At 39.6% G+C, this 9923-nt stretch overlaps 3 non-coding genes across 3 annotated transcripts; all 3 read left to right on the top strand.

Moving 5' to 3' along the window:
• The first annotated feature begins 721 nt into the window (after window positions 1-721).
• On the top strand, window positions 722-809 carry trnay-gua (transfer RNA tyrosine (anticodon GUA)). The gene is given in 2 exon segments: window positions 722-758; window positions 774-809. It is a non-coding gene; the product is annotated as a tRNA-Tyr (tRNA).
• A 3636-nt stretch (window positions 810-4445) lies between these two features.
• On the top strand, window positions 4446-4527 carry trnal-uag (transfer RNA leucine (anticodon UAG)). The gene has a single exon. It is a non-coding gene; the product is annotated as a tRNA-Leu (tRNA).
• Window positions 4528-8983: 4456 nt separating this feature from the next.
• Window positions 8984-9056, top strand: trnak-uuu (transfer RNA lysine (anticodon UUU)). The gene has a single exon. It is a non-coding gene; the product is annotated as a tRNA-Lys (tRNA).
• The last annotated feature ends 867 nt before the right edge of the window (window positions 9057-9923 follow it).

Raw genomic sequence — 9923 nt, 5'->3', positions numbered from 1 at the left:
TGGGCGTGTCGCGGTATGCCGCGAAATACCTCACCCATTTTGAATGGCTGCATCTGTATAATAGACATTTTTCTTTGATGTCTATTATACATCAAAGAAAGATTTTTATAGGTGTAGAAACTAGTAAATAAAGCCAATGATTTGTTTTAGAAATGTATTCTTAAAATATACAATTATTCACACCTTAACAATATGTAGTTCAAATTATACATTATATACAATATTGTATTCAAATGTCTAATCATTATAAAAAACACAACTAGTAAACTTCAGTTCCAAATTCTAGTAACATGGCAATATATATATATATATTAATGACAAACACAAACTAATTACATGAACACGCTAATATTTAACTCAAAACCACATTTCGATTCAAATATAAATTTTTAAAATTTACAACTTCTTTATTTCCACGAAAATATTATTAATGTAGCACAAACGCTATGGTGATCCTCCTCTCGAGACTAATGAAATGTTTAATATGATCCCTCGAGAAAAAAAAGGAATCAATTTCCGCCTGGAATGATTGATGCCCCATCAAACATTTTGTAATATCCCTGGAAGTTTATACAGTAGAATCCTGGTTCGTGGCTTAAATTCAAGGTAAATGAGACTAAGGAAACGAGTTGGAAACTTGATGTCGAAGTGGGATTTAAATCACCCATTTCACATTTTACTTCATTGGGCAGTATGGGCCAGAGAGCAATGCTACAGCGTCCCTTCGATAGCTCAGTTGGTAGAGCGGAGGACTGTAGTGGAGTTAATAGGGAATCCTTAGGTCACTGGTTCGATTCTGGCTCGAAGGAAGGTGCTTTTCATGTAATTTAATAAAAGAGTTAAAAAAGCGAATCTGTTTCATTCAGACATTGATCAAAAGCTCAATAATCAACTAAGCAAAGGCTCCTGTTCCGAATTCAGCCCACATCTGATTGTCTTGTTTTGGCCAAGATCTGATCTTTGAATTAAGGGACTACACTGTCTGCTTTGTAATTCAAAAATACATACAAATGTCAAGTTTTTTGTAGATATAAAGGTGTTCTCTGTTTTCAAAGGATAGGTACTTAATTGGCATAATGATTTGGTATTGATTTTGTATCGTTGTATTATAAAGTTTGTGCTTTCTGTGTTTTTATCGTATTGTGAACTTATTTTTTAAACAAATGCTTACAAAGGCAAACACGGCACACATCTGTTTATACCAGCAGTGAATTGTACATTTTTATTAAGTACAAGCTACTGTGCACTTCTGGGAGTATAACAGGTTCGATATAAAGTGGCAAAAATATAAAAGGGGAAAATACCCCAGACTGCATGTAAAGCCCTCGTTGTGACTGTTTTAGATAAAATGGCGTACTATGCACGAAATGTTGCAGAAACACAATCTGATATTTTGATACAGGTAGGCCAGCGCTTCCAAAGCACAAAAATTCGTATTCTATATTCTGGTCGCTTGCAGATTAGAATGGCATATGTTTAGCAATAATATTATTTATGGTACCTGAAAGTTTCAGGTTGTTGCACAAAGCTAAGGTATGCGTATATGTGATCTGACAACTGGAATCAATTTCCTGTCGTTAAACTCTGTTTATTTTTAAGTTGAGGCCCAGGATCCAAATCTTCAGTTCTGATTTTTTAAAGTGATGTCTTTCCTTCCTGTCGTGGAAGTCACACGATGTGAACAATTGTTTTTTTTACGTTGCGATCCAAAGAGCCTCAGACGCACAGTCTAACAGTAACCAAACCAGAATGGATTCTGCTGGGAGCCGGGCTGAGCTCATTCTCACTCCCTGTGCTGAAAACAGAATTATTTCTTCCCCGAACATCGTCTACAGATCACTTGTGTGCTTTTAACCTTCTCGCAGCTACGGGCGAGACTGACGCTCATGATATGAAGGCACCCGCTGGAACACATTCTCTAACTCTCACAATCGCGACAGACTTCGCTTTTTAAAAAAAAAAGTAGATATAGCCCTGAAAAAAGCATTAGCTTTATCAGTTTTTACATTAATCTATTTTGAATCAAAGTTTGATTTTTTTATTGCATTTTACATTATAATAATAATAATCATCATCATCATCATTATTGCTTACACTTATATAGCGCTGTTCTGGATACTCCACTCAATGCGCTTTACAGGTAATGGGGACTCCCCTCCACCACCACCATTCTCCTGAATGATCACAGAGAGTCAGGACCTCGGTTTTACGTCTCATCCGAGGGACGGCACCTGTTTACAGTTTAGTGTCCCCGTCATTGTACTGGGGTATCAGGACCCGCATGGACCGCAGGGTGTGCGCCCAGCGACAGAAACCAGACGTGTGTCGGGCTCGGCTGTGAGCAGGACAATGACGTCACGGGGACAAAGTAGAGGAAATCAAAACGGTTCTATAAAAGACCTGTGTCAGCTGTTGGTTTGCAGTCTGGACTCTAAATCCTCCGATCCGATTTTAAATCTCTCTAATACCTGAGCGGCTTCTTCCGAGTATTTATTCGTATACTTATTAGTAGTATGAAGGATGTGACAAATGTATGATTTCTTGGAACAAAATGGTTTTTATTTGCATTCGAAATGAAGCGGAATTTTAGCGCGACACACAAACCCTTTGTCTTTTTTAGATAGTGATTTTTAAACAGACATAAATGTAGAAAACGTGTTTTATTTTAGCACTACAATAGCAGGGTCAGTGGCGTAATGAATAACACGTCAGGACTTCCATCAGAAAATTATACTGTAGGTTGGACTGCCGTCTGGCTTGTTTCGTTTATACCACTTACATTCTTTTATATAAATGAACTCCACCTGAAAGCTATAGAACACACTTTAGGTAAGTTGTCTGCAGCCTCATGCGAATTTTAACAACTTACCCAAAACACTGTACTGTCTGGAGTTCAGCTCCAGCTCTGAACTCAATTGCAATGAAAAACCATGCGTAACAAAACTGGAGAACAGCTGAACATGTGCTCAGTTCGGTGATGAGGGTTCAGAACTGTCCTTGTTGTAATTAGCACGAACTGCACAGGCTCTGAATCAGACCATGTCAATTAGTCTGATCAGTGTAGGACACGTTAATGTAGAATTATTAATAGGTTTATTAGTTAGTTAGTTCAGGCTTACCCACCTGAACTAATGTAGAATTATTACTTGGTCTGTCTCTTGTTTGTATATAAATGAATGTCTCTGACAACTTAATGTTAGTTTTACGATGTAGGTCAGGCGTTGACATATGCACGAGTATACGAAATGTCTCACTCCTGATTCAACTCATGTTCTATAGGAGATTGGCGATTCCTCCTGTTTCTCATACAACCATATCAGAACAGAAGACCGTGTCACCCAGCTGTGATTCAAGATCGACTCACATCTTTATCCCTTTTTTGTTCGTGATCATTATTTTCTTTAGTTATGATCAATATTGAACTTTTTCGAAATGAAATGACAATAATCAAACATGCAGGCAGATTTTTGAAAAGTATTCGGAATTGACAGGGTGCCCCTTTGGAACAGTCGTCAGAAAATGTGAGAAAATGAAAGTTATGTAAGCTCTCACACAAAGCATTGAAGATTGGAATCTGAGTGTAAAAAAGCTACCCGTCTCCCAATGATAGGCAGGGATACACACCATGACTCGAATAGACTCAGCGAACTTTAACACCTATGATATTACGAGTGCTTTGCACATGTCGAATTTCAAGAAGGAACTACTACAACAGTTGTGGATAATTCATTACCACCGGCAAAGTCCAATACCGGCAACTTCTGAGAAAATAATGTTCACTCATGGAATTTGGTCTTTGAACGGCTGGCGGGAAAATTCATTTATACTCCTGTTGCACCCTCAGCTGAAACGTTAAAATAACAACGCATATTTGTTGGAGAACCTGACAAGAATTATTGGGTTAGCACTGTATGTATTCTGGTATATTTACTTTAATTTTAATATAAATGTAAACATGCGTGCTGTATAATCTATTGTAATTTTAAAATATGTTAGCTGAGGATGCGAGGGGGGCTATTATACCTTGTGAAACACGCAAGGAACTGTAAAAAAGGCTGGTATTTGAAAAAAATTGGCGATCACAAGAAAACCACAATTTCTGTGGTATTATCATCAATATCCTTCAAAATCTATGTTCAAATGAAGGATTTAAAGAAACTATGAAAAAAGCAACAGTAATAGCAGAGGATTTTGATTTTTGCTCTTCAAGTCAGTAGATCGACGTAGAGTTGCGCCCCTACAAACAGCACAAAGGATGAAACCCACCTCTTTCGTTATTGCTATGTTTGTGCCAGGTGAAAGTAGCATTTGTGCTATTGAAAGCATCTCGGAAGATGAAGGTGCAGTCACTTCCACATGTCATGATATCATTAGATCCGACGACAAGAGCTGAAGCCCCCGGCATTTTCCAAGCCAGGAATGTGAGGAAGATGGGCATGGAGGAAGGTAGTGTGGCCGAGCGGTCTAAGGTGCTGGATTTAGGCTCCAGTCTCTCTGGGGGCGTGGGTTCGATTCCCACCGCTTCCAAATGCTAGTGTTTTAAGACCTGCAATACGATCAGTAAAAGCGCTTCTTGTTAGGCTGCGGGAGGTGTTTAGAGATAGACTTTCTAAAAGACAGGCTTAACATCAAGGCAGAAAAAATATTTTGTTTTCTCAACAAAAATTCTCTTTGGCACGTTCAGCTTTATGTAGGGAACAACATCTGCCAAGATCACTTTTGAGGCTGTGCACATGATAGTGTACCGGCAAGTAAATTTAATATTGGCTGTGGTGGTGAGCTGCTTTTGTCTGTGAAACTTTTAATTCTTCACGCCAAATCGTTGGCAGGGGTAAAGCTTATTAAATCTTTGAACATAGCGCTCCATTAGAAGTACTTTGTTCGTGATCAAAAGAGATCAGAGGATTAACTTCATGAATTCACATAGCATACCTTACAGGAAAGATTTAAAAGGGGAATTGATTGTGCTTCCTGATGTTGTTCCTGTGGTTTGTTTGGATACAGAGGTGAATGTTCTTTGACGTTCTGCTAGAGTATCCACTGGGTGGGCTTTATCAATCAGCTCGGATAGGTCATCAGTGCTCCGCCTCCGGAAAATAATCAGCACTGTCGTTTTTTCCTGTGCTGTCTTTTAAAACATATAAGATCACGAGTTTACAGATTTCTCCAAATAACAACTATACATTTTAACCCAGCGGTTAGCATTCCTTCAATCCAATAGTTTTACTCCTGGTAAAAAGCAGCAAAATATATAGAGAGATGATATTCAAATATTTCAACATTCTTATTGGATTACCTGTATGGATATTTCGCTCAGAATTCCTAATATGATTTTGAGTTCAGTTTTGCTTTACTACTTTCAGAGTCTTTTATTGACCTTGCTGAAGCAGAGAAGTGACATAATCACAAATGCGACCTACCTGTGCTGCTGTTTTTGGTTAATAATGATTAAAAAAAACAGCTCCTTGCATTAAGAGCAAGAGCAACCAACACGCTCGCTGGTTGTGTTTGGTATTTTCCGGGGTGCTCTTCCTCAGCTGCAAAGTTATTTGGTGAGCAAAGACCTCTGAGAAGGAGTCTGAATCCGTCAACAACACAGGAATTCTAAGATCGCACTGCTGTCTTGTGTACAGAGATCTGCTTTTTCCTTATAGAGTTTTTTGGTATTTAAGAACACGTATCCTACCTTGAATGCTAGTTTCAAAAGATATGTTACCGGATCACAGATTTTCTTGAAAAGATTTGGGGATGCACTTACCGGGATTCAAACCCGGCTCAATTATTTAGAAGGCACCTATACCACCAACTCACTTCTGAGAAACACCGGCACATTTCCGCAATCCTCCCTCTCACCTACAAAGTTATGAAGAGACAAACGTCCAATGAAAACTAATTTGATTCACTCAAGGCTCCGTTCTTTTATTGTGATGTCATTTTAATTAATGTGAGCTGTGATAAGGTGTTGTTTCTGTCTCTTAAAGTTTAAGTCTGCTCCTTTCTTCCTGGTTTAGAAATAACATGTTTCATGATTGTTTACAAACACCACTATCAATTATTTGTCCAGCTCTAACGCCTGTGTGCGTTGACAAGGCATCTCCAAAGCACATATTAAATAACATGATCCTTCCTGTTACCATTCCTGTGGTTGGAGCGTTGTTTCGCCCTTTTTCGTTCTTCTACAATATTTGCAGACAGGACTTTATCACTCGAGTTGTACAAAACAAGTCGGTCCATGAAAATCATCTGTACTGCTGTTGTTCTATGCGTAGTTTAATCAAGGTAGTCGAGTGAGGAGGTAAAAAAGCACTCCCCGTCGATAAATCAATCATCGTCGCCCGTGTGACTGGATATAAAAATAACAGATTCATTTTAACCAATCTCTGGAAGCTTCGATGCGGTTATTTTTCCTTCCTTATTTCTTCATTCCTATGAATTTACTCTGTAGTAGAGGAAACACAAAAGTTGGAAACTGCAGGCATCCTTCGTTAGTGGTGGATTGTGTTCAGAGAGCATCAGCACATCTCAGTTCTGTTAATAAGTCTGTTGGGGATATACCTCAGTGGTAGAGCACATGCTTTGCATGTATGAGGTCCCGGCATCTCCAGGTGCTTTATATTTCTGTGCTCACATTGCAATCTTCTGTTGAATGTGAACTCTTTGCTCATGTTCATAGAGAGCCAAGTTCACACAATTAAACTCAGGCACACTCGAAGTGCTACGGTGTTGCTCTGCTGTTTTAAATGTACCTCTAAAGCATTTAGTTCTGTTAACTACCAAATGATTTGAACTAATTTTATGTCATATTCAGGAAATCCAGAGGTCTTCAGACGTGTCGTGGCTGTTGAAGAAGACACCTTTTGAATCTCACCCGGGATTTCTTGAGAGATCATTCAGTGAGCGAGTCCTCCCTCTGGACTCCACACTGAGCTGAAAACTGCGCGAATTCCATTGTACAACTGAGAAAAAAACTGATGGACCAAACAACGACATTTGATGATTACAAGAAATTCAAGAAACACAACAGTCCGAACACAGGTTTGAATCCCGAACGCTTAATTTAAAAGACAAAGCGAAGGATACGACCTGTAAACTCTCTTCGTGTCTTACAGTTTATAATATAAAAAAATCTTACTTTCGGAATAATTTCTTGCTGCTGATAGACTATTGTAGCGGCAAGGCTTAATAATAAGGCAGAATTAAGTGTTTCTGAGCTTCCCAAATGAGGCCCCATTTCTCTGTTCATCTCTGTGGTGCAGCCACAGAGAAACTATTCATGCAAGCTGATTTAAGGTTTGATAAGGACAGCTCCCAAAGGGGGATGCACTTAGCTAAGCCTGGCTGTCATGATCAATGGTCATCCATTGGCGCCTATCTGTCTAGGGAGTGCCAGATGTACATCTGGACTGCATTACTAAGTGTCAGGGGTAAGTGACTCATATCTCACCTTGATCAACCAATCAGGGACTGGTAGGGCCGAGTAACCCACGTGGGACTCTGATGCCCATGGAACTTTCAGCCAATCAACGAGCTGAAGTTCCTCCAGGTAAAAACAGGCAACACAGAGAGCCTGGAAGATTCGGTGAGATTCAGAAGGGATTCAGGAGAATTCAGTGGACTGTTCTAAAGGGAATTCAAAGGAGAATTCCAAGGCAGAACGGCCCAGGAGCAGAAGGCTCCCAAGGGCAGGACATTCTCGCAGCGTGCCTCCTGACCATCCTGAGACTTAGCCCGGACAACCACGGAACGGCCAGTGTGTCCGAGTGCCAGAACTTTCCTTTGTTCTAAGAGTCTAGAGTGGAGGTTGTCAGAGAGTTACCAGCAGCAGGCCTCGTGGACAGGTCGGACCTGTGGACAGCTGAATCACTATTCAGAACTAGCTCTTCATCAGGAACGAACCGGTCCTCTTCCTGACTTGCTGGGACCCACAGTCATCTTTTCTCCTGTGCACAACTTTGCTAGTTAAAACCAACAATGAGCATCAGCAGCGCACCGTCACAAGCTGCACAGCACAGCCTGGCACGCAGCCAGAGAGCGCTGATTGGACAGCAACAGCCTCCAACTGTTTCTTTGAGTCCGCAGGAGATCTGAATCCCCAGAGATTGGATGAGTATTCAACTTCATTGCATTACTGCTCGAGAATTCAATTGTTATCCCAACCAGTTGATATCAATTTAATTCCTAAGAGTTATGTACTTGTTTTGAGTATCTAATGTAGAAGTTATAACCAAGTTCATTTATGAAACGGTCTTAATGAATGATATACTGAACGTATGTCCTCTTGATATGTGTAACTCTTTGTAACTGACCGAATATACCTTTTGTATTCTGATAACCCTCTCGATAAGACCTGTTAGGTTTATATGCATATTCTATGTATTAATAAATGTATCCTCGTGTATTAGTACCTGTGTGTGTGCGTTGTTTGAGTTATGTCGCATGGTTGGATTCTAAAGCCATCAAAAGAATCAACTTTGTGATTTACTGCTACAATTAATAATTGTCTCAGTAAATGCCCAAACCCTACAGAACTGGTGCCTTCAGAGAGCCACTATGATTACATATTTGGCGTCCCTGAGCCGGTTTTCTTACACTATTTATTGAATTTTAACAAAAGTGTGCACACTTATAGAACCAAGGCATTGAAAGTTTTTTTAATTGTTGTTCCAAAAAATGTTCCATTTGTTTTCGTTCTTAATGTTGTTGATTAAAAGATCTTATTAAATGCGAAAAAATCTGAATGTGAAAAAAGGTCAAAATGCTATTGAAAAAATCAGTAATGTGAGGAAAGATGAATTGTGGGAGCCCCTTACCTCCCCATGTCATGCTGTATTTCTCACTCATTCTACTGGGAGTGGTGCCGTTGCTTCTGGATAAAGTCTGTCAGTAGATATTCCAGACGGGTCAGGTACTGTATGACTGCGCTTCGGCACAAGAAGAGACATGTGACTTGCGAGGATCACGACAGTATCATTCACCGTCCAGAGCCCGGATAGCTCAGTCGGTAGAGCATCAGACTTTTAATCTGAGGGTCCAGGGTTCAAGTCCCTGTTCGGGCGTTTGTGTTTTCCTTAAGTGTATTGTGAATTTAATTATAAATCGTATTTTATCTTCCACTCTTCTAGCTGTACTGTCGATATTTTAAAAGTTAATCACTTGTATTTTCTTTAGTGTTTCCTTTCACAAACCGAAAATGTTCAAGACTATTTTGTCACCACACTCCACGTAGAAAATCACAGGAAAAGAAAAGGAAACGCAGTGAGGAGCTCACACAGTGAGTACTCTTGAATACAACAAGAGGAAAGGCACACTGTGGAACATCACGTCCAAGTTTACAGTGATGGCTTCTATTTCCACTGATGAATGAGACAGATTCATGAGGAGATCCTCAGCACAATTAAGCGAACACATTTCTATTTCGGTCTGATGCAGAGGCTCCATGTGTGTCAGCAGTACTATAAATTTTAAGTCTTATACACTTTCAGGGGCTGCATCTGTAGGGCTTCATCTAAGAAGACTGTTTTACTTTACCACACGGTTACATTCACCCACCCAATTTATTCTCAGAATACCCAATGGCTCAATAACCCTGTTTTCCCCTGGGAACCACCAGTGTACAGTCCCATTCCATTCACAAATATAACAAATATATTAAATTAATATATTCAATGAACAAATATATTCAATGAACTGTGTAACAGAGAGCTGGAATTGTTTTTAGGAATGGCTGAGTGGCTAAGGTGTTGGACTTAAGCTCAATAAGCAAATGTCTATGTGGGTTCAATCCCTGCTCCTGTAATCTGCTTTTGAAGTGACAGAACACTTTGAAGATTTACACTCTATTAAAATATGTATTTACTAAATTTCAGTTCTCATCACACCCTGGGATAACTGAACTCTCACTATCACATACTTAAGGCTTTACA

The sequence above is a fragment of the Lepisosteus platostomus genome, chromosome 5, assembly GCF_059453375.1.
Source record: "Lepisosteus platostomus isolate fLepPlt1 chromosome 5, fLepPlt1.hap1, whole genome shotgun sequence".
In the NCBI taxonomy this organism is placed as follows: domain Eukaryota; kingdom Metazoa; phylum Chordata; class Actinopteri; order Semionotiformes; family Lepisosteidae; genus Lepisosteus; species Lepisosteus platostomus.
This window is presented reverse-complemented; position numbering and strand designations above follow the sequence as displayed.